At 40.9% G+C, this 24,381-nt stretch overlaps 1 long non-coding RNA gene across 3 annotated transcripts in view; it reads left to right on the top strand.

Moving 5' to 3' along the window:
- LOC115602036 overlaps nucleotides 1–24,381 on the top strand; it is a 25,979-nt gene extending 1,598 nt beyond the window's left edge. For 2 of the 3 annotated variants that reach the window (XR_003989571.1, XR_004389868.1), the window contains 3 exons: nucleotides 1,405–1,496; nucleotides 15,162–15,296; nucleotides 15,873–16,132. This is a non-coding gene — a long non-coding RNA (uncharacterized LOC115602036). Of the gene's footprint in view, nucleotides 1–1,404; nucleotides 1,497–15,161; nucleotides 15,297–15,872; nucleotides 16,133–21,067; nucleotides 21,171–23,372; nucleotides 23,484–23,612 lie in introns of those variants that run through there. The other variant, XR_003989573.1, reaches the window with a different exon arrangement.

Genomic DNA, 24,381 nt, shown 5'->3' with positions numbered 1-24,381 from the left:
GATTTTTTTTTCTGTAGCAGATTGAGTGCAAACTTTGATAACAGCTGGTAATTCAGCTGCACGGGACCTCTGGAGGTCTCTAGTCCAACCCCAGGCTCTTCCCAGGCTGGATGAGCTCGCCCGGGGCCTTCCTTGTGCAGCTGTGTTGAAAAACCTCCACCCCTGTTGTGCCTGGGCTTCTGCCCACTGGAAAGAATTTTTTCTTGTATCTCGTGAGAATTTATTTTGATGCAACCTCGTTGTCAGGTCAGTGCCTTGCTCTTGCTGCTGAATCTTAGGAGCAGGACTGCTTCACAGACCAGGCTTTATCTGGCTGGACACTGAAATGTGGTTAGGCTGCACTCTGGTGGAGGTGAGGAGTGTCAGAGTGTAAACCCCTCCTACTGTTTCTGTGCTGAATTCTCTCATGTTAACTCCTTGCAAGGGTCTCCTCTTTAACAGTAGTTTAAGGTTGAAACTTCAGCCAAATGCCATATATATTCTCTTTGCAGCAGTGTGAGGGTGCAATTAGCAGGCAGGGCACCAAAAATGACACTTGTGGTGGGTCTTGTGGTGTGTTTTCTTTTCAATAAGAGTGAAGCTAGTTAGATTTGCTTTGTAGCCAAAACCTCTACTGATGCAAATGAGTGTGATTCTAGAGAAGGTTGTAGGGCTACACTGATTTCCAGAAGATCTGAAGAACTGGGCTCCTATCTGCAGTTTTATAGAAGGTGACATCCAATGAAGAAAAGAATATTGCTAACTTCTTGTGGTTTTACCTGTACTTTGGAAAGAGCTCAGAAGCTTCTCGGGTGCTTGTATTTAGGTGCTATCTACCTTGGTTTTCTTTTTTCTGAGAACTTATTAACAAACAGGGTATTAAGAAAAGAACAAGAGGCACTGCATATTCTAAGGCAGTGAAGAATGATCAGGTCTGATCCAGATTGAGACAGGTACAATGCTTTCACTGAGGCTGAGGCATTTGTTTTGAGCACTGAATTAATGTAGTTGCTTATCAGAAAATTGGAAGAAAAAGATTCATTGAGAACAGAAAAATTCCCCATCAAGTTGGCATTTCTATTTATTTCTAAAGTTAAAAGAGCAAATCTCACCCAGTTTATCACACAAAGCCTTGACTGTGACTTCAAAGTGATGCTGAGGGCTTGCAAAGTTGGACAAGTACTCTTGTTTAACAGAGGTCAGCTCAAAGGTTTTGCATTACAGTATAAGTTGAATTAGGTTACTATTTCAGTTTGTGTCCAAGAGAGAAGTAAAATCTTTGGGGGCTGAGCTGAAACATTAGATGATGTGAAGGTTGTAAGAAAAAGATGAAAACCTTTCTTTCTATATCTGTCATTTCAGTAATTTTTCTGGGTGGTAAGTTCATAGGAATCTCCCTCTTTTTCTTTTGTTTTTTTAATACAGGATTGATTCTCATGGATATGTGGAGGAGGAAAAGGGTAACTACAGAAAAAGAAGCTGCTGTGCTGAAATTGCTTCAGGCTAGCTCTTGGAAGGTAAAAGAAGTTATGATATGCCTTAGGAAAGCCTTTCTTCCTCTAATGCTTCATGACCTTTAAAAAGTTAATGAAATCAAAGAGGGAGTGAAATGTAGCATTACCCAAGGAGAATGAGTCTCCTAGAGAGGTTCAGACTAACAATTAGGCCCCAAGATGTGCTGCATGCAACCTCCTCTGGAAATACACTGGTATTCCAGGACAGATATTACCATCTTCCTTGTGATGAGAGGTCCGTCTGTTGTTTTCCCACTTCCTCTATGCCCTTCCTTCAGCTCTGCCTTCAGATTTACTATTACATAACACTATATTCATAAAACATCAGGAATTTTCCAAAACCATAGCTATTGCTTCATCAGGGCTAAAAACTCAAAGCATGTCATCTCTCCCAGGCTTCCAAGGAAAAGAAAGAACAAGCAAAAGTGATCTGATGAAGTGCATTCCCTATTTCTTTTACTGTAAGAAGATCCAGGTGAAACACATGACTCCCCTGCCCTAGTGTCATAATATTTTTTTTCTTTGCAGCCACTGTAGCTGTTTATACAGACTAAATGTAATATTTTCTGTTGTGAAAGTTCATCCAGAAGCCAAAATGCACACCCTTCTCTCTTCCCTGGAATAATCGGTATGTTGTTTATGGTGAAGCTAAAGGACCAGCTGAGTTAGTTCACAAGTCTTAGAGGACTTTTGTCTGCAGCTATTTCAGAGTAACAGACATACAATGTGGTTGAAACTGCTCTACTGTCTGGGTACTGCTACAGGGCTTCAGAGATTTATAGTCTTTGAAATGCTCCTGTATAACTACAGAACCGTAGGCTTAATACACCATCTTACTCTTACCCTTACACTGTACTGCAGGGATAAGGTCAGGCAGGAGTTCTATGGAAAGGAAGATGATGAATTGCTTTTCCTGCATTGCCTCCAGAAAACTAATGATAAGCCCTGCTTATTGCATTAAGAGAGATTCTTTCCTCATGCTGTTAGTTCGTAGAAGTTGTAACTACAGGTTTTGCAATGGCTGTTATTCAATGACCAGATGTAATTATCAGACCTGATTTTCTCCATTGGTTTAAACCTAATATAGTCATTCTTCTCCTGCAGGGTGGGTATGAAATGCAGAACAGGGTAGGGTAGAATGAGGTCTGTTGCCTCAGCATAGAAGCCTGGTTAGAGTTTAAATTATCCATCAATATTTCTTTTGTTTTCTAAACACAGTTCTCAAGGAACTGAAAGCTCTTTTTGATGCAGCCAGCATCCCACATGCGTGATCCTGAGTGCCAGTGACGGCTGTGCCTTTAAAGTAACATATGTACAAATTATCAGACTGGTTCAGGCCAAGCGTCTGCATGCTACCCATCTGCAGTGGTGGCCCCAAGCTCACCTCTAATGGATTGCCAGGAGCTCAGCATGTGAAAGGGTGCTTTCTTGGAAGCAGCTGATCTAAGCTCAGGAAAGCCCTGCCTTCCTCACAGCTACCCAGGCCAGTAGGTAAGGAAGCAAATGTGCTCCGTGGGGACGGTGGGGTGGCTGCAGTGGCACCATGGTGACTAACACTGATGGGTCTGCTCAGGCTGTGGCCTCCCCCCTGCTCAGGTCATGAGGAATGTTAATCATGGGTCTCTTCCAGGAGAAGGAGCCGCTGTCACTGAGGAGCTTGGTCAGTGTGTGGAGAAGCAAGCCTCATCCAGGCTCTTCAACAGTCTAGAAATCCCTCAGCCCATGATTCTCCGTGCCTGCCCTGTAGACCTTACTGGGTGGTCATGGGGCTGCCAAGAGAAAAAGCTGCAGAGGTGCAGCTGCAGGAAGAGATGGTGGGAGAGCAGGTGGGAGATCCTCTCAGAATCTGAGAGGATGGCGAGAAACTCAGCAAGGGGATCTGTTTTTTGTACAAGTGCTTCTACTGCAGAAGAAGCATGGTTAGGAGTGGGTTGGTGGGACTTGCCACATCCCTGAGGGCAGGAATGGCGCTGGGGGGACGGGTTCAGCCCTTGTAATGTGCACAAGAACAGATTGGTAGTGTTGTACCAAGTGCAAGCTGAGCTGGCTGACTAAAAGCAGGCTAAATCCAAAAGCAGACGCAGGCATGATACTTCTGCTGGATGCTCTCCCAGATTATGTGCTTTCACTTTCAGGATTTCCTGAACTTGGTGTGGTCTGGTTAGTGACTATCAGTAGATCTCGTTCTTGCTCGTTCAGTCTCCCTTGAGAATTTTCTGCAGCTAGAAAATCCTCTTGCAAGTAGCATTGTGGTTTGTAGGGCTTGTCTGGAACCCAGCTTCTCTTAGGTTCATTGGTGGCTCCTAGTTCTTGAATATCTGAAGAGACAGTGAAGGGTTGTTCCTATCCATGCCATCAGGACTCCTGAGGATGTCTCTTCTCCAGGATGGAGAATTCTAGCTCACTAACTCCTTGTATGGTGACCACTGTCAGCACATGCCAACTATGTGTCAGGAACACATTGCTTACCCATGAAATGCACGTGTTTCTCAAGTGAAACACTGAAGATGTTCATCAGCAGGTTAGTGGATTTCTAAATTAACCCACTGTCTTGAGCAATTTTTTCTTCTCTCAAAACTCTGAGAAATAAAGCAAAGAAACAAATGTTACTGCCTGTTCTCAAGACTCGTTTGAAAAAGAGTACCTTAAAGACCAGTCAGTAAATGTCTTGGCAGCACTCTGGTTTTAGTCTTGCCTAAGAGGAATCACCATCTGTTGAATCACAACTTTCACTTCCTTTGCTGTCGGAGTTTCTGAATCTTTGCTCTCAAATGGGTCTAGCTCTGCAGATGGGGCAATGCCACCAAAGCAGAAATACACCAGAGATGAGGCTGGGCACTGTGGTGGCCAGTCTATGAGCAGGGACTCTGGGGACTGGGCTGGAGTGGAGAAGTTGGAGCCACTCTCAGAAAGATGGGGTCCTTTGGGCAAGAGCGGACAGAAGGGCAGAGCAGAAGCATCTGGGGGCAGTTTGTGACAGTTTAGAAAACACTAATGTTTTTTAAAGTTAGTTTTCCCAGGTGCACTGAACTACTCTGGGGGAGCCCGGTTGGATATGGTGTGGCTTGCAAGGACTGAAATGGATTGGAGGAGCAGGACAGCGTATTGAAAGCCCAGAATCAATTTCTTACCGATGCTAGTGTCTGCCAAGAACTTACTCTCTATGACTCCTTACCAGAGATCTCAGAAATGCTGATAAGGTGTAGCAGGTTGTAGGGCAGCTGCACCACCTCAGCATCAGACTTTTTTTGTCTATTTATATAACTCTGCCTTCTTGCCAGAGCATGCCTTATCATGAGTTCTGTGGGATTTCATTGTCTTTTCAGCTTCTAAATGAAACAGAGTGTCCCAGACAATATTGGATCTCAGCACTGCATTATCTTCCCCTTCTGGGTACTTCTTCAATTTCATTCTTTTTAGGTGTAATAAAACCCAGAGCCCTGTCCCAGTGCCTTCCTTCCCTCATTCTTCAAAACTGCCTTGAAAGTCCCTGGCTAGACTATCACATGCTCATCGCTGATTTTCCCCAAGGGCCTTGTTTCTTGTGGAAACACAAGTCTTTAGGGTTGTTATCCTGAGTTTACTTTCCACAAGAGAGCTATTTTCTACTCTTGGTTGCAGAAAACTCCTGCAACTTTTCTTCTCCCACAAGTCTCAAACTTCTTTCTTCTGGACTGCCTCATTCTCCATTAATGTGAGATACTGACCAGTCACAACAGCACTGTGCCTGCTTCCTGGAGAAACAGAATTTCTCCCTCTAAATTTCTTAGGCGGCCTTGGTGAAGTTCTCTTGTTTTCACCTATCAAAGGAAGAAGTAAGAGGGTGGCTTTTATTTTTAAAACAAGGGGCCATGTGAAAACCATGAGACATCAGGCCCTACTACCTTTGTTGATTTTTGAGATAGGCTGTCTCGTAGGTAATAAAGTTGAGCTGCACAGTATCAAAATGCATTTAAAACCGGGGCTTTAATCCAGCAGAGTTTTTGCAGTCTCTATCTCAAACAGATAAGGCGCTACATCTATTGACTGGGGTAAGTGGAGGATACAGACATGATGCACTAGATGAATAGTTGTTCTGTTGCCTCTCCCTGATATCAGTGTGACTGTTCTCTATTGCTGTGATCCATTTTGTTCTCATTTTGTATTTAGCTATAAGAAGTAAAGGAAGGGATATTGGACCTACAATATTAACCTATCCTAGAACTGTGCATCAAGTCCTGTAAACTTGTGGAGCATAGTTTGAACCCTCCAGTATAACAGAAAACCAAGTTATTTTTAATACTGCTGTAGCTTTTCTCTAGACAATTCACAAACATATATATTTGTTAATACTCTGTTAGTCTGTGGAATTGTGGAAGATACTGCTCTAAAAACATATTGACTCATTCCTGTTACATTTTCAGGGCAGTTTTGTCACAGGATTACAGCAATATTATATACTGGATGATTCTGGGGGGCTTCTTGAAAGCATGAGCATTTCAGAGAACATATGCCTGTTTTGGAATAATAATCTTACAATGTAGGAAATAGGCAAGGTTCCTAAATTCTTACAATTTTAAAACTGATTTCTGGCTAATTTGAAGTCGATGTTTTGGATGTGCTATCTGTAGCTGAGTTATTTCAGTTGCAGTTTTGTAAAAGACAACTTACTTAAACTGTTCAGCAGTTTTATATGCTTTAAGTTTTGCTGTACATTTTCTTGTATAGTTTTTTGACAAGTTCTCCGTGAACTCAGATAGCAAGCTACAGCTTGCATTCAAGCAGTTTTATATATTTATTTGACTTTTGCAGTGCTGAGGTCTTTGGATTTTGAAAAATGTCTGAGCTAGCATGTTTTCCAGCCCTTCCTGGAAGTCCTGGGAGGTGAATTCTAACAGCTGTCATTTATTAACTTGAGCAGTTTCTTTGTTTAAAGAGCAAACCCCTGTGCTTATTCTGCAAGGGAGACCTACTGGATCTCTGAAGGCTTTGGTTATTATTTGGTAAGTTCAGAAACTGTTGAGATTCAGTGTATTTTTCCCCTTCACCTAAAAGTTTTCCCTGTAATCTGTGGGTATAGTGAAGCAAAAGATAAAACTTATCTTTTAATTTTGTTTTGTCTCTGTTTCCTTCTGTACTCCTAAATCCAGCCTCTGCCTCACCAGAGGGTCATGGAACACATAGTGATGATAATGGTCCTACTGCCTATGACCTGGTATTCAACATATAGTCCACAGGTGGTTAGGGAGGGGATTATTCTATCACAGGACAAGTCAGGATGCCTATCGAAATTACCAGGCAGCAGGCTTAAATCAAGCAAAAGCAATTTGGTTTGTTTTTTCACCCAGCACAGTATAAATAAACTATAGGACTGGTGGACACTGGTGTTATGGGGAACAGGAGTATAAATGACCTCAAAAGGAACTGAAGAAAATCACAAAAAGGCTTTTAAATGCACAGATGCAAACCAGCCTCTGGCTCTGGCTGTCCCTGAACAGCAAATCACAAGATCTCACTAGGGTGTATTAGAGGAAGAGTCAGTCTTGCCCTGTTTTTTGTACTCCTTCCCAAAGTACCCATTATTGGCCACCGTCAGAGGAGGGAGTCTGGCTTTTTATAGATTTGGTCTGATTCACTGTTGCTGTCCTTATGTTACTGACCTCCTACATGTGTAAAACAGGAGCAGGATTCATGGCTGAGCACACTTTTCTAGTGTGCAGAAAAAATGTAGAAGTCATGTCCTCAGCCACACCACAACCTGTTCTCACTTTGTTAATATGCAAGGTTAATGGGCATAAATGCATCTGATTGACCTAAACACGTTCCCTAGACTAAGAGCAGGATTGCATTAGATCCTGGGATGGTTTGAGAAGTTGTTCTTAATTCTGCTGTGGTCTTGTTTGGTTAGCTCACAAATATTCAGGAACAGCAAGAAAAATGCAGGCTTCCAGTGTAGTCAAGTGCCAAGAATGTAATCCACAGTTTGTCCTTAATCATATGAGTATCATCTCAAATGTTTCCAGTGCTTTTGGCAGGAATATGAAATTACAAAATCTAGGATACTTGCCAGAAACAGAAAGCAGAAGGTTCAGAGTAAAAGCAGTGCCCCTGCTCTATGCTTCTGCAGGAGCAACATGGCATGTCAGTATGGACAATTACTTTGAAAAAAGAAATTAAAAGGGCAACTTCTCATAAGTGTCTTATAGTAATTCCTTCCAACTAGTTCCCAGTACTAAAATATGCACTGTTTGGTGCCTGATGACAATAAAAGGAAGTAAGTGAAGGTGACTATCTTGTCAGTTTATTGAGCTTTTCTTTTATGGAGCAGGAAGTGCTGATCTGTCTTGTTTCCAGCTCGAGCTAGACAGGCCTGACTTTGGTTTTGTCTGTGTGTTGAAAGGAACTTGTAGAACACCGTGGGGTTGCTTCAGATTCCCTCTGATATACAACCAAGGGCAGAGTTCAAAGATTGGCATTTTTGTTGAATTTACCATAAGAAGGTACTTACACTTTTGTAAAATGCATCATTGGCTACACAGAGAGTTCCATGAGAGAGAGTTGGAGAACTATAAGGTCTTGTATGTATGTCAAGCCTCTTCTGAGAATTACATGCAACTCCACACTTGGTTTATTTGTCAAGGTGGAAGTCCTGTTTGTCTTTAGAGAGTGAACCTTTAGCCACTTCTGATAAAATTGTTATAATGGGGTACTTTCATGCATATAAGCTCTCCTCTAGAGAAAAGGACAAATCATAAACTGTTTATTTGATATTGGAAAATTTTCATCTTACATCAGACATGTTGCCTTGACACATTTTCCTTCTTTCTCCCTTTTCCTGCTCTCTGTCCCACATGACTGCTTTTCCAGGGTCTGCAGAGAAGTGTCTGACATTCTTATCCCTTCTAGGCAATACTCCAGTTGCTTCTGCAAGAGATAGAAACACAGATGATTTATTTAGTAATACATATGAATTTTGTCACTGTATTTGTATTATCTTCCTCAGGCTTTATTGAAGAACTGTCCTTAAGATCAGCTAGAAATTCCAGCTGTACCTTACCCAAAATACACATCCTACAGAAAACCAAGGATACAGAGATGTTCCTTTATTGGCTATTCTTTTAAAATAAGAGGAGTCTGAGCATCAGCTGCTGGATTTTAAGTGCCTACCTCGTTTGGGTCTATTGATGCTATGTAGTTACATAGAGCTGGTGACAGTATTTTATTGCCATGCAATAAAAAACATTGGTTTAACACCAATGCCTAAAAGTCTTCCTGGATGGTGCTGTACTTTGCTGGTGTCTCCCACTCCTCAAGTGTCCAAACTCAGGCACAAACATCACAGAACCGCTCTCTGATTTTCTGTCAAGAATGGGGTGGCTGGAAAACACTTTTCTCCTTCAAGTCAGACAGTTGTCCTTTTCTGCAGTGGCAGGAAAAGGGTGGAGAGGAGGAAGTGTTGACCTCAGAGCTGCTTTCACACTTATCTGTCTTGCCTTTCCTTGGTCTGTTGGGTATTTATATCTGCCAGCTGGGATTCACCTGTGGCTGTGAGTCTTTGCAAAGCTGATTGACTTTTTAGGGTGCTTAAAAGACCTATATATGCTCTTGCATTTGCACCAGGTATGTTAGAAGTCACATTCTATATCACATAGGCAATTGCAGCCACAAACAGCAATTAGGATGCATTTTCCACTTGTTAGTCAACTTGGGATAAATCTAAACAGGAGACATCATCTAGCTTATCTTGATTCTTTCTGCAGCTCTGCTCATCTGAAAAGGCTTGAAAGAACACTGAAGGTGTAGAGGGAAGGCGACAGACCAAGTACGTGGAGGGGCAATGCACACTCTGCCTCTCTTCTGTGAAAAATGAAGATACAGATTCTAGAAAGCTGTGGAGGCACAAAGCTTGTTAAATCCTTGGCACATTTTTCAGAGGAAGCCAGATGTATTTAGGGAAACGTCACTGGCGATATTAATGTTGCTTAAAAAACTCCACAACTGCTTTCTAAACATAAGCTTCTCTTAGTTATAAAGCACTGGTTACTTTCATCAAAGGAAATGGTAAGATACGTTTTCTTGTTAACTGTATACCTAGTGACTTTTTTTTTTCCTGTTGAAGATCAACTTGACCTTTTGTTTAACCAGTACCACAGGGTAACTAATTAGAGTGCTAAGGAGAACTGACAAAGTAGTAGCACTGGCAGAGAGAAGAAAAATCAAGGCTTCCACCTTGTTAGTGTCAAAATGTATGTGACTGAGTGACAACTTAGCTAATTCCATACAGCAGTTATATTGCTTTGTGACCTCTGTTTGCAAAACCTTGGATGCATAACTTAAAGTATATGAAAGCAAGTTAGGTACATTTGCTGAAAAAGCATACCTTCCAAAGGCTCTTTGGCAAGGCATTTAGACCCTCATGTAAACTCCAGTTCCTCAATTGCCATGTTTGCTGAGCACCTGTGAAGAAGTATCAACTGCAGAGGACAGCCAATTCACATGCCTGTACTGCAAACAGTGTTATGCTGGCACTGTAATGCGAGCAATTGAAATGCATAAGTAGATGAGTACATGGGATATCTAAGGCTAAAATAGACCCACTAAACATATTGAATAATTAGCTTCACTGAAACCAGAAGCAAAATACCTAGCATTTAAACAAGAAATGCTGGCCTCTCTTCTGTGTATATGAAAAATGAAACAATAAAACACAATCTCAGATAGGCTTGGAGTCCTAAATGAAAGAAAGGACACAAATTCAATAACCGAATTCAAAGCCTCCGGTAGGTTCCAGGCTCAGCATGGGAGGGTACAGGGAGAGTGGAGCCCAAACACCCCCTTGCAAATAAGGGGACAGTCTTATTGAAGGAACAGAGGGATTACATAGCTGGTTTTCGTGTGTTAAACTTGTCTTTCAACTGAAAAGAAGTTCCAGTTGACTTCAGTGACAAAAGAGGACTGTATTAGCCACTAAATAGGATTTCAGGTCTTCAGGTTTATTGATGCACTTTATATTCCTTTGGGAAATTGTGGTAATCGCCTGTCTTCCCCTTAAGAAGTGACTCTGTACTGATTTGTACCAGATACTCTCTGCTTGATACATTATGTTGTGCAGAGCTGGTAAAAAGCCTTCACCCCAACTTCTAGCATATTGTTGCACTGCTTAGTGCTGGCATGAAATTAAATAGCAGCAGTTTGGGACTAGTGCTGCTTTGTGCTTTTTTTTTTTTTTGTTTAATTTTTTGTGTTCATGGATCCTGTTGTTTTATTATAACATCCTAAGCATAGTACATGGGGCGCTTTAGTTGAGAAGAAATTGGTCATTCAGATTTTTTCATTAGTGTTCTTGAGGCATGTCAGTCAAATCATACTAACTGTAAAACACTGAGCAATGATTAATGAACCCTTTGGAGAATGCAGGTGAGTTCTGCTTCACATTACAATTACCAGTGTTCTTAGAACATGCTGTAAGCTTCCATATCTGGGAGATTTGCTATGTGCTGGGCCCTATTAAAACAGCTTAGTTCCCTATTGGCAGACCATAATCCTTTAAAAAAACATTGCCAACCAGAAATGCTGGCCACAAGGTCTTACATAGAATTTGTTCGCTTCTTGAGCCTCATTTCGAAGGATGCTAAGGAGCTGCAGTCCTGGTTCTTAATGCTGAGAGCTACTTCCTCTTGGGACTTCTGAAAACTAGCATAATGTGTTTCAAGTTGAGTACCTAAAAATGACTGCATGAATCATTAGGTAGTAAGCATTCTGGGCCCTCAGCCAGTCTTCCTGTTCTGCATTTAGGCAGTGTGCAATATTACAGGGGTTTGGATCTGAGTGTCTTATGAGCTATGCAATACTCTAGATATTAATAGTAGGCATAACTAAGAGATATAGTTTGTCTGCTTCTAATCTCACCATGTGTCAAATCTTGCAGAGCTGAATGTAGAAATACAGTCTTTAGTCCTCAATCTTCATTATTTGAGCAGCAGACCAGCCATTGTAGTAGTTAGTCTGTTCCTTATGCAGTAGTTCCCTGCAAAGTAAAATAAGAGCAATGAGATGGAAGAAAGATACTTGATGTAAATGCCACTTGAATAAATGAAACATCTCTACAACTACCTGAAAGGAGGTTGTAGTGAGGTGGAGGATGGTCTCTTCTCCCAAATAACAGTGATAGGACAAGAGGTAACGGCCTCAAGCTCTACCGGGGTTGAGATTTAGACTGGATATTAGGAAAAAATTCCTCACAGAGAGAGTAATCAGGTACTGGAACAGGCTGCCCAGGAAAGTGGTGGAAGTGTTCAAACACCTGGAGCTGAGGCCCTCAGTGATATGGTTTAGTGGTGGACTTGGCAATCCTGGGGTAATGGTTGGAAAGGTCTTTTCCAACCTAGTTGGTTCTATGATCAGGCACTGTAACTCTCCAGTGTGCAATTGGAAATGAGGACTTCTTCTGTCATGTCCTATGCAAACATGCTGGAAGGTACAATTTTTTCCATACAATTCTCTTAAAATTTTATTGCCTGTTCAGTAAAATTTTTAATTTGACACTGTGATTATCAGCAAAGCACAAGGAAAGATTAGGGGATGCAATGTTGCCCAAGCCATCTATTCAAAGATGACTCAAAGTCACAAGGTTTGTTTAAAATACAGAATAACTTGGGGTTCTTCTCTATTTGATATCTTGCCCAGGGGTTCAGATTTTTTCAGCTTTGGATCTGTGACGAGGCTGATGAAAGACTGCTTTTAACAAGGGAGTTGAAGGTTATCTCTAGTCATGGGATTGCATGAGTTAGCCTTCAGGAAGAAACACCAGATATTACGTTATTTAGTGACATGCAGTAGCATTATTGTCCTTTTAAGTTGCTTTTCAGCACCAAGGAAAGATGATATTTCTAGTGATTCTTCCTAAGAATATGAATAGATCCTCTTGTTGCTGTGTTTTCAAGGAATGATAGTGAATCTTCTTTACAGCCATAGGGAGATCACATTTTGTGCGTGTGGGGGTAAAACACTTCTTAGAGCAGCTTGTGTGTGAATGAATGCTTCCTTAATGGAACACCCATGTTTCCCTAAGGGGCTACAGGTGTGTCAAAGCAGGGCTTGCAAAGAGCAGCCATGATTCAGGCACTCTCATGACACTGGAAGAATAAAAGTGAACGTTGCTGAGAACCATAAAGAACTACAGAATGTAACCATCTTCCTTTTAATTTAATCTTGATGGCTCATCCTCTGTGAGCAGCAACATTTGTGATATTGAAAATGGGGTTTGAGTGAATTGATTCCAGAATCTTGCTGGTGGCCTCAGTGTAGCCTAAAAGCCATGCATTCCTAAATGTAAAATGCAGAACCTCTGTCGGCCTCTCCTCTCCACTGGGCCTTGCAGAGGGAACTGGCGGTTGGCTGATGTGGACTTTATAGCAGGTCTTCAACCTGTCGTGCTGGTGGCCACGTACTCAAAAGCGCTGAAGTTCTGAGCATAAGGTTGGGACTTGGAGGCATGTGAGCCTTATTTATATAGAAAAGGAGTATCAAGACTGTATCTACACTTTATTTTCATTCCCCAGTGTGCAGGTTAAACCAAATCAGACTATAGAAGATTAATTAGACTCATATACCTTAACCTATTTCTCCTTACCGAAATGAAATTTGTGTGCCTACATCATCCTATTATTGTTGCCCAAAAGATATAAGATACACCAGAATGTTGCATGTGATGAATTTCTGTTGGCACTCACCTAAAATTCCATGTAAAACTTGGGGTAAGAACCATGTAGAGCAATTCCATGTAGAACTTGGGGTAAGCTTCTTTTGTTTAACTATAGTCTTGTCTATAAACTTTACTGCAGCCAGCCCAAGTTACACTGGCATGATGGCTATCTTAACCTGAGTTAAGATCCTCCCTGGGTTGGGGTTTGCTTTAGTTCCTTCTGGACAAAAAGAAAGGAATAGTAATTAGAAAAATAGATAGCATGATAGAGAAGGCTGCAGTTTTATGGATGGGGAAACTTGAAGTCAGAGTGACATAACTTTCTTGAGGTAAAATCAGAGCCCCCAGCAAAGCAGGGACTAGAATGCAAGATCTCCTGGTCACTTTTCACAGTTTATTTGTACCTATGTGTTTGTATAAGTCAGAGAAAAGACCTGTGTAAGGGAGAGAGGAGATTGTTTTATTCCTGAGCCTATGTGACTTTCACAACCAGTTTGTGGCTGCGTCTGCAACTTTTCAGATACATAGGGCTCAGTTCTCCCTTTTGATAAGCAGAATTCAGGACCAAGCCTGAGGATGCATACACTCCTAGGCATAGCCTAATCTTGGAGCATTTATTGATACATGATGCTAGATCTCATAAGCAATCTGAAGTGACATAGGGACCTTACTGGCTGCTGAGCCTATTTGGCATGATCTGTCCTCTGCAATGGGAAGAATAAGCAACAGGTAGCCATATTATTTCTAATGCCAGCAGAAAACAGCCTATATCCCAGGTGAATTTTTCACAGGTGAAGTGAGTTGCTTACTTGTGTAAATTGGACTGAGTTCTGGCCCTAGTAATCATTTGAGTGTTGTGTTTATTGTTTTTCTAGCCATTCAGGGAGCAAGCATTATTATCAGAGGAATTCTGGAGTATCTTGCTATTTCCTTCTCTTAATTCAGTCTTAATTCTTCTAATATATCTTCAGTTCATGCACATTTTCTTCCTCGATCATCTTTTTATTCCTTTCCTGCATCTCTTCCTATCACTGTCTTTTTCCTCCAGCTCACCTCTGTTCACTTTGTTCTTTCTACTCTCCTATCAGATCAGTTTTCTCAGTAGCGTATACTAACCCGAGTATGCTGGTATGTACTGCAAATATATGATCATGGCATAATATATGGCAATATGTGAAACAATATGGTATGATAGAGAAACTGTATAGAACCATACATTTATTTCTGTTGCATGTGTGTTTATTATAATACTGTGAGGTTTCAAGTAGGAAACTTCTTTAACCCAGACATGTTGAACTCACCTAGTTGTCCTTCTAGCTCTGCCATTACTCAGTTTTTACTGGCACAGACTGGAAAGTGCCTAGGTCTGAAGGAAACATCTTAAGTATTTTCACCCGCAGTCTGGCTGAGGTAGTGCAGCAAGTGCATAACCCCAATTAACGAGATCACCAAAATAACCAAAAGCAGGCTTTCCCAAGCAGTGTTAACCTTTGAGTATAACAGGGTTTTTTGCCTTCTGTCTCTGTTCATTCCACCTTGTCATGATCTTTTTGAGACGATCACCACATGCACTCTAATTAGAAAAGTCTTCTGAGTAGATAAGAGAATTGTTTAATCTGCATTTTCCAGGAAAAATCTTATGTCAGGGTCCCTCTTAAATAATGTAGGATTGAAAAAATGAAAGGAAGATGATTAAGACAGTTTGAATCAATTTATTTTAATCAGTGCACGTACCTTTTGTGGGCTCTTTCCTAAGTCATAAACAGCTGAAGCTGATTCAGTCTATTATCTGTGTTAATTCAATTTCAGATTGTCAGTCTATGTAGGTAGCTACTTTAGCAGTGCACCCAAGTTGGAGTCAAGTGAGTGGGTAGACCCGAATCTTGGCCAGCTGTCCTCTTCTGTGGAGCATAAGGATTATTGTTGGCATTCTGAAGGTGAAGAACTAATCATCTGTCATAAAGAATTCATTCTTTCCCGTTCAGGCTGTGAGGAAAGTTACACTGATCAAGATGGAAAGAATGCCAGAAAAAACAATAAAAGATTGGAACAATTGTGAATCATGCAAAGACAGATCTCCTTCTCAGTCATAGGTTTTGGGAAGACCTTACTGCTTAAAGGTAAGTTTTCCATGTTTTTGCAGAAGCAATGTTGTGTTTGGTAGTTTTTGTAAGACTTCAAATATTAGTTAGAGGAGATGTGTTTGGGCCACTCCTTAAGGAGCTGGGAATCTTCCTGCTTAATGTCTACTGTAGACTGTGCAAGGTTATAATGAAATATTTCATAATGGCAACGTATCTCTGGGAATATTGTGTGGATAAAATGACTTATGGATACTTATGTTTCACTGACTCGAAACGTTCAGAGTGGTATTACAGGATACTACAGGAATAGCATCTGTAGCTGGAAGGGCCTTTGTGGAAACCTCTCATGACTGCAAACCCTAGTGAACCTTTGTAAGCAACAATGAGAAATATAACAGCAAAATAATAATTTAAAAAATAAACAGAACAGGACAAACCCAAACACACCCCAGTCCAACTAAGAAAGATATAGCTCTAGAGTATTCTTTTGTGTGATACTTAACCATATTTCTCAAACTTGCGTGTGATAATTATGTTTGAGCACTGGAAGCCTAATTTTCATGCTGTCCTCTATTTGCACGTTAACTCAGAAAAGGGCATTTGTCCCCACAGTTTCAAAACAAAGCCTACAAAGCCGTGGAAAGAGATGCTTATGAAATCAACAGGAAATTTTATCTGGTAAGAAAAACACGAGTGTGCTACAGTCATACGCTTCTTTTTTCTTCTAGCAAGAAGTGCTTAGAGGGGCACAGCAACCCATATTTTCTACTCACTGACTCACAGAAGTGACTCTGTACAGACCTTGCTGGTTGCCAATTTTCAAATACTGTTTCAATGAAAATCACTTTTGAAATAAAAGGGAATTAAATGAATTGCCAGTTCTTGAAGCATTAATTAATAAAAGACTGGAAGAACTCCAAACACTTCTTGGCAATGAAGCCTTGTTGTCCTCATTAAGAGGAAGTTATGGAGGCAGTACTTGCATAGTTGTGCATATATGGATCTATCTTACCTCAGGGTGACTATGGGTATGTCTATATTAGTGAGTAGCACAGCACAACAGGAACTGGTTTGTGGAGCTAAACAGTGCTAAAGGCCCAGTGCCTACACTATATGGTTTTTCAGGGTGGTTAATTTGGACTGGCTCTAGTCAGGTCCCATGGACTGACTGCCCTGTAGAAGCTGGAGCACCAAAGCTGAACTTATCAAGCACATCTTCCCTAGTTTCTGTCCACTTCTTATAACATGTTATTCTTTTTGTAGGGAAGGGGAAAAAAAAGAGGTGGGAGGATACTGAAAAATAAGATGCCTGAGGAGAAAAACTGAAGTATGAGAATGGGTGTGCTTCAGAGCAGAACAGAAAGGAGGGAGCTGGGTGAGAGGAAGAGAACAGGACTACTGAAAGGCTATCCACATGGAGAATAGCCAAGATTAGAGGTAGGTTGCAGCTCACATAGGATTAAATACAGACAACAGAAATTGGAACGGACTGGTGCCATAGTGATTATAGCTCTTCATTTGTGGAAATGCTGGCCTGGAATAGCTTTACTAGACTTCTCTGTTGGCTTTACCTTCAGCTGCTGAGAAATTTGTGGCATACCAGCTTTACCTTAATCATGAGTCTGATTTAAACCCCCAAATGGCCATAATGAAAGGAGGAAAGGAAATAGTGGGTGTATGCATGTGGTTCCTTATGTGTGTGTGGTTGATTGTGTCTTGTGGCTTTGCAGAGAGCTAAGCATGATCCAGTGGGTAAAACAGATCGATAAAAGCTTGAGGCTTTTCCAGGTAGCTGTAACTGTTTTTTAAAGGTGGCCACTTACTGTGTAAAAATCTTCAGAGCTTCCACTCCACAGATGGAGGGAGAATGTTAATACCCATTAATTAATAATTAATTAATAGCCATTAATACCCAGTTAATACCCATTAATAATTAACTTGAGTTTCAGATTTAACATCAGTTTTGCCTCAGTTAGTTCCTTTAAACTTTGGCCAGTGCTGATTGGTCATCTGCTGTAGATGGTCTGGGAGATCCAAGTTTGAACAGAAATACCTGGGCTGTGAAGCTGTGCTGGCTAGCCAATGCACCAAGGCCGTGTTAGAGGAACAAACTCTGCTGGTTGGGGTTTTTTTTCTTTCAGTTCATTGTAATTCCTCCTTTCCTGAGGAGGGGTGTGTGGGGACACCTGATAAGAAGCACACTGAAAGCCTCTAGCGCTATGGAGATGGTGTTCAAAACCTTATGGACTTCTCACCATTGGTATTAGAAGCCAGCTGTGTCAAGTGGCACAGACCAGACTGCTCTTGTTTCCTGAAGGCGTTTTCATTTGAAGAAATCATTAGTGTAACTTTACACTCATTGAGTAATTCAAGCAATGAAAACTTGATTATTTGTGTAGCTATCTGCATTTACGATGTATTCCAGTTATTTCCTGCTTAGGGAGTTTGACAGACTGTGACAAACACTTAGTAGGTCACTGCAGGAACACATTTCTACAGTTGTTTGGAATTCTTGAAAATCTGAGTCATGTCCTTTCTCAGTTCAAAATTTCACTGGTGAGCTCCTTCTTGTTATTTGTCACCTCCCCACTCCAACACATACCCATGCCTGTTTGCACACCACAAAATGTTTCAAGTGTTATCGCAAGTGACCTACAAGTGCAACTGTTACAGTATTATAAACAGTCAGGGGCCATTTTTTAGCAAAACTCTAACTACATATTGAGCTTGCCTCCCTTGGTTTTAGGGGGTTTTGTTTGTTTCTTAGTGATTACATTCATAGAAGACAACTAAAACCAATTTTGAACAAAGATGCTGCAAATCCACCTGTAATTTTTTCTGCAAAACAGCAGTAATTACAAATGAGCAAACTTACAGCATTAAGATTTCCTTGAAGACAGCTGAAGAACAGGGCAAACAGATAAACTAATCAAACATACTTCATTAGTCTACAAATGTGGTATTGTTTCTAATAAATAAGTTTGGGTGTTCTGCTTTTTATAAAATAAATTATTGGCAGATTTGATATTGACAATTGACCATATTGTGTTCAGGGATAAAACATGTAGCAAGATAAACAATTAGATGCAGCTGAGCCTCCAGGCATAGCAAAAAAATTCTATCAGAAATATGAAGAAGTTTGGGGTGGGTTATGTTTTTGTTTAACACTAGAATAGCATGAATATTTTCTTCCCATAGTTGAAAAAGCTTTTCTTACCATAGCTGAAAACACCCATCAGCCCAAGTATTAGTAAATGTGAATCTGACCATCCTGCACAGGTGAAACCTGCAAGGAAACGTGGTAAACGTGTGGTAAACACAAACAATTTTGCCAAAAGAAGTAGCTTGTTTAGTTGAAAGTAAGAACTAATAACAATCAGAATTCCTTTATCAACTAAGGGGAGAAGAAAGGTCCATGGTCTGGGTACCAATCATGGATTATTTCTCTTTTTTACATTGGCAATTGCATTTTCTGTTCCTTTTCAGCAGGCATAACTATAAAATGTACTAGTCGGATGAGTGTTTACGCTGAAGTGGAGCATCTTTCACCCTTAATTTTTTTGCTTTGATGAAAAAAACCAAAAAAAAGGTCATTTGAAGTTCCTAGTATAGAATTTAACCACATGCATGGGAATAGAATTGTTTTAGACCACAAACATCAGGATGGTCAGATCTGCATTCTAGTTTTTTGCCCAGCATTTAAATCATCTTGGCTGTTTCTTTGTTGCCTTTGCCTTCATCTTAAAGATGCTGGTAGATAAAATAATCTAATAGAGGCTCTCTGAATTCCAGTTTATGGTATGTGAGTTTAAGAAATTATTTCATAGTCAAAAGCATGGGTTGGTTGGTTGGTTGGTTTGTTTGTTTTCTCCTCCTCCTGTTCTTTAGGGAAAGCTGGGTTTGCTCAGTTTAATCAGCTCAACAGCCAAACATTGCATCTTCAAAATTTCAGTCAAACTGATGCTTAAAGAAGTGCTGAAGTGATGAGGTGAAGTGAGCTGTAACAGTGATCATACTAGATATGCTTTTGCAAATCTCCACATACTTTTTTTTTTCTTTCCATTATAGCTTTAATATTGCTTTTTCCTTTAAATCTCTTCTATTCTCATGGGAAAAGTTAAAGATATTTTTGGAAATGCATATGTTTTAATCTGTCAGAGGCTTTTCCTCTTCGAACTAGCCACTGTAATATCGTCAGACAATTATTACCTCTTTTTCAGGCTTGTATTTGCCAGTTGTCCTTCCAAAGACACAGTTCTGACACTTCCCAAACGAGGGGCAGAAAGAGGGAACAGTAAATTCACATTGCAGATGACTGTGCAAATCAGCAATTCTGTTTTCATTCCAAACTGCAATGAAAGATAATTATGAAGCTCCCCACAGAACAGCAATCTGAAAAATGTTGGCTTGCCAATTTCAACAAATTAGGACTGAGGAAGATTAGGGAAGTGCAGACTTCCAATTTCAAAAGCCCCTGGGTTTGCCACAGAAGCTGGGACTTCCTTGTTCCCTTTCATATAGTGGGATGGCAGGAGATGGAAGGGAGCATCTGCAATTCTCTGATTTCTAGACTATTGGGGCAAGGAATCTGAAAATCCTGGACACTCCTTCCTGAGAGGGCTGCCAGGATCTGTAGGGCTCCTGATATTTCTGACTTAGGAAAAAACAAATCTGCTTCGTAGGCTGTCTGTCGGCCAAGACAACAGAAGCACTCCTCAAAGTCTGTCTACTGAACTTCTGAGGAGCTCAGTGAGTAAAGTAGCAAGAGTTCAAGCAGGATCCCAAGGGAAAAGTGCCTTTTGTCTTTGATTTAAAATGTATTCCTTAAAAGTTCCCTAACAACTGTAATTGTAGATGAGGAAAAGCAAGCGGTCTGCGTAACGATGGCTGAACATCCCAGGGAAAGTTGCCAGCAGTGACTGGCTGCAGACTCAGATGCAGCTAATATAAATCTCACAGAATTTCTGCCTTGTGGTGTCTCACAATAACACCACATCTACACTGGCTTAAAACAATACTGGCACCCTTCCTCAGTTTTATAGCCACAGCTTGCCCTGATCTTCTTATTCCTAAGCTCTGAAATGCTTTCAGAGTCATCTGACAGTTGTCCACAGGACCTGTAGATCCCAGCAATTGAAGACTGATCTGGACCCATGATGTGTCTGAACTGCAGTGTTGGCTCAAACTCTCTTTTTTTCTGACACTTTGGACGTATGTAGAAGTTATTGTCAAAAACCAGTTAATATTTGATAAAAAAAAAAAGCCCACACAAACAACAAACCAAATCTGTGCAATGTCAAAAAAACACCCCAACCCTTTCCAACAATTTTTTTTGTTTGTCTAATATTTTCAAGCCACTCCTTTTTCTTTGCCTTCACATAGCCCAGTCTTCTTTCTCTGTTTGCCTACTGGTCTGAAAGACCTGAAAAATCAAGATAGATGTCATTGCTTATGTGGCAGCGGTTTGGTGTTTTCATTAAAGACACAGCCAGGCATGTGTTTTGAAGATGGCAAGCAGGCCACCTTTTTTGATCGTAGAAAGCAAAAAGTTTCCACTCAGTGTCACGTTACAGCATTCAGTTGCATTCATTTGGTGGAAGATTCTTAACACTGGAAAATTCTTTGATGAATTTTAAGAGAACACTCTAAAAATATCCGGTAAGCTTTAGTGACAAGTGATATTTAAGTTGATACGAAGGTTTTAGTAATCACCCACCTTTCAGGCATTTTAGACAAAAGCAAACCTGTTCAGAAAGCAGGCTGAGTTACCTACCACACATGCTGAAACACCGTCTCTTCACAAGCAGACACAGCAGTGGATGAATCCTTTCTGGAAGAACAGCCTTTAGTTAGAAGGAAAAACTGGAAATGCTGGAAAGAGTAAAGGCAAAGAAGTTCCATCTGGAAAAGGTAAAAATCTTACGAGTCCTCTTCTTTCTGAAAATACTTCTGTAAGTCCTTGATGTGACTTCTGCAAAGACCACCTCTAAACTAGTAAGAGATGCAGGGCATGTAACTACTGCAACTGTTGCGTCCCATGCTATTTGCCTCTTCTGGAAAGGTCACAGGATCCTTCTTTCCAATAAAGTGGACCTTTTCACTTACAGTATCCATGTTTCAGATTCTGCTCTCAAATTTCTCTATCATTGTTCTCTATTGTAAATCACTGTTCATGATTGCTTGTCAACAACAGTGGCATGGTAGCTGTGGAGTAATTACTCTGTTTGTTCTTCATGTTCATGATGCTATAATGTCAGAGGAGTTACAAAAACGTATCCACCTGCACGTTGGGGACTCTACTGTTGACTTTAGATCAATCTTTCTGTCACCTAAAGGGAGCTGTTCACTTTATAAAGGGTCCTCTGGTTTCTCAATTCAGCTCTAACTCTATGTTTAAAGAAAACGTACAAGCAGCAGTCCATCAAGATTGTCTTTGTTTGCTGTGGGGATACAAGGGTACTTCCTGTCAGCTCCTACCAAGCACTGTATTGGCAAATCCTTAACAGAGCTATTTACTTAAGTCGAATTGTTTTGAAAAAACTATTACATTTGTACATTAGAGTTGATTTGCTTAGAGACTTCTGACCATCCCAGATACTGTGTTACCCAAATTGCGCTAGCTCATGGGGTAGCTAACCTGGCAAAGTGAGGTTGTTTGTGCCAGGTAATTTAATTCTGTAACTAGCTTCTCCCTCTTCCTATATGCTGCACATCAAGAATCATCTCTGGTTCAGTTATATTTACAGGAAAGTGAAAAGGCCTTTTGAAAAACTGAGCTTCCTAATTACTAATATTAAAAAAAAAAAAAAAAAAAAAAGAGAATCCTCAGGAGAAAATAAAAAAGAAAATGTTTGTGAAAATAGGCAGTGAGGTGGATTCTGCTCCTAGCTGTATGGATTTAAATAGAAGTTGGTGTAGTGACACAAAATCTACATTGATACAGGAATAACTGAAGGGCAACATCTGGTTCACTGCTTGTGTTGCAGTGGCAGCTGGGCTTTATTTGTGCTTGCTGGAGATAACAGACATTTCCACATGGTCATGCTAAGTTCAGCTAGTATGAACTTAGCTTCCACTTCCACAAGTTCATACTAAGCCCAACTCAAAAGCATGGGAAATGATGCAAGCATCAGCTGTGCCAGGAGAGAGAAACATAACTGAAAGTTACTTAGTTCTGGTCATACTTCTGTAAGAGAAGGTGCACGTTTGCAGCCTTTTCTCAGCTAGATCACTACAAACACTGGCCAGTTACAAAAAACTACTATTTTTCTGTGTTTGTGGATATTCTGACTTAGCCCTTCCATGCTTTTAAGGGAAGAAGGAACCATAGGGTTTCAAAAGATGCCGATGATGTGGGGAGAATCTCACACTGAGTTTTCACCCACTTACCTGTACACTTACATAGTATGTTGCGGCAGATACATTTATCTGTTTTCTAAATCTCCCTTGCAGCTAGAGAAAACCAAGTAGAACATCCTGATTTCTGTAACAAGGCTATGAAACCTCAGTGGCATCCTTGCGCTGGAGTCATACTAAGTGAATGCTGGTGAGGCTGCTTCCAAAGTAGCTCCTAAAATAGGCTCTGAAGAGTAACCTGACCCTGTGCTCCCTGCAAAGGCAACTGCAGGGGAGGAGAGCTGCTCCCTGAACTTTTCTGTTAGTTAAAGGAGATGACTGTTAATGACAAAAGAGTGGCCTCACTTCTGATACCATTGTTGTGTTTTCCAAACTGGTATCTCCATGGAGATTAGAATCCAGTTCCAAGTGTTCTGGATTCACCTCTGCTGCCAGAAGAGCCCACATTTAAATAGGGATCAGGGTTAAATATGCCTGCAGTAGAGTATAGTTGGTAGAGTGTAGTTCAAGCCTGTGCCAAGGTCAGTGCAGGGGGAAGGGACTCTCTGAGCTACCTAAAAGCTGCTGCCAGTGCTTTTAGCCTTTACCCAGCGAGAGCTGACTGAGCAGGCAAGACTCCTCTGCTGAGCTAAAGACTCATTTAAATTATTTGTACAGCACAGTTTTGCTAAGCACCACTGAGAGTCTGGATTGAGGACATCACCTTTTTATTGTGTACCGAATTGCTGGATGTTTTTTGTTTTCATTGATTTCAAGTGGATCACCATCATTTTCCTGCTTATAATGCTGATCCAGAGCATGGACAAAAATACCATGGAGGAAAAGACAGGATGAGAGGCATGAGAGACCCATCTGCCAAGAGTGCAGGTACCTGCTTCAGATTTATTTATGCCAATCAACAGGAAATTAGCAGGGCTTCTTGCCCCACCTTGTGCTGCAATGGGCATTGCCTGAACTTCACTTATCATTATTCTTGTGGTTTTCTGTAACTTCCAGTCTCACTGGAAGTGAGTTAAGAAGTGCTCACCAGGACCAAAAAGACCACTGGTGTCATCTGATTCAGTCCTCCTACTACCGTAAGTAACTGCACGTAATAAGCACGTGGGCATTTTAAGTATCCAGAAGGGCAGTTGTCTTGATTTTTATAGGTGCGAGAAAGGAAATGAGCCCCAGACTCTGATTCTTGGCTGGCATACTTAAGTAGGCTTTATTCCACAAGGTGGGAAAAGACTAGAGGAATGTCAATGCGTTTTAGGACAGGGAGTTCCCCAAAAAAGGTGGGTAAAAGTGGGTTTCCAAGAAAGGGGATGTTTCCTCTGGCAAGAGCAAAGGCAATGGCTGGCAGACCTGAGGGTGATGTTAATGGGGTGGAGTTCTTTATGGGAGCAGATGCGAAGAGCAGGAGGAAAGATTTTGCATAGAAGAGCTGTAGTGCTCAGGGACTTGGAAGGTCTGTGGCATGGCCATGCTACTTTGCGTGGCAAGTTTCTTGTTCAAAATGTCCATAAAACACTTCCTTCATATTCCACCAGCTTATATTGTGCCAATGCTTTACAACAAACATAAGGCTTCTAGGAAAAGGCCAGAAAGCTAAAGGATAATGTGCTGCGGAGCAAGGGCACCAAGTCTCCAGGTTTCTGCTATGGCAAGGAATTCATTAAATTTGCAGCCAGTCTGTACCCCTTTGTTGTCCTGCCAGCATTGTTTAGCTGCTCTCAGAAGATGACAGGCTGTCCATTCTCAGTGTAACCCTTCTCTGCATCTT

This window comes from Strigops habroptila, chromosome 2 (genome assembly GCF_004027225.2).
Source record: "Strigops habroptila isolate Jane chromosome 2, bStrHab1.2.pri, whole genome shotgun sequence".
Classification (NCBI taxonomy): Eukaryota; Metazoa; Chordata; class Aves; order Psittaciformes; family Psittacidae; genus Strigops; species Strigops habroptila.
This window is presented reverse-complemented; position numbering and strand designations above follow the sequence as displayed.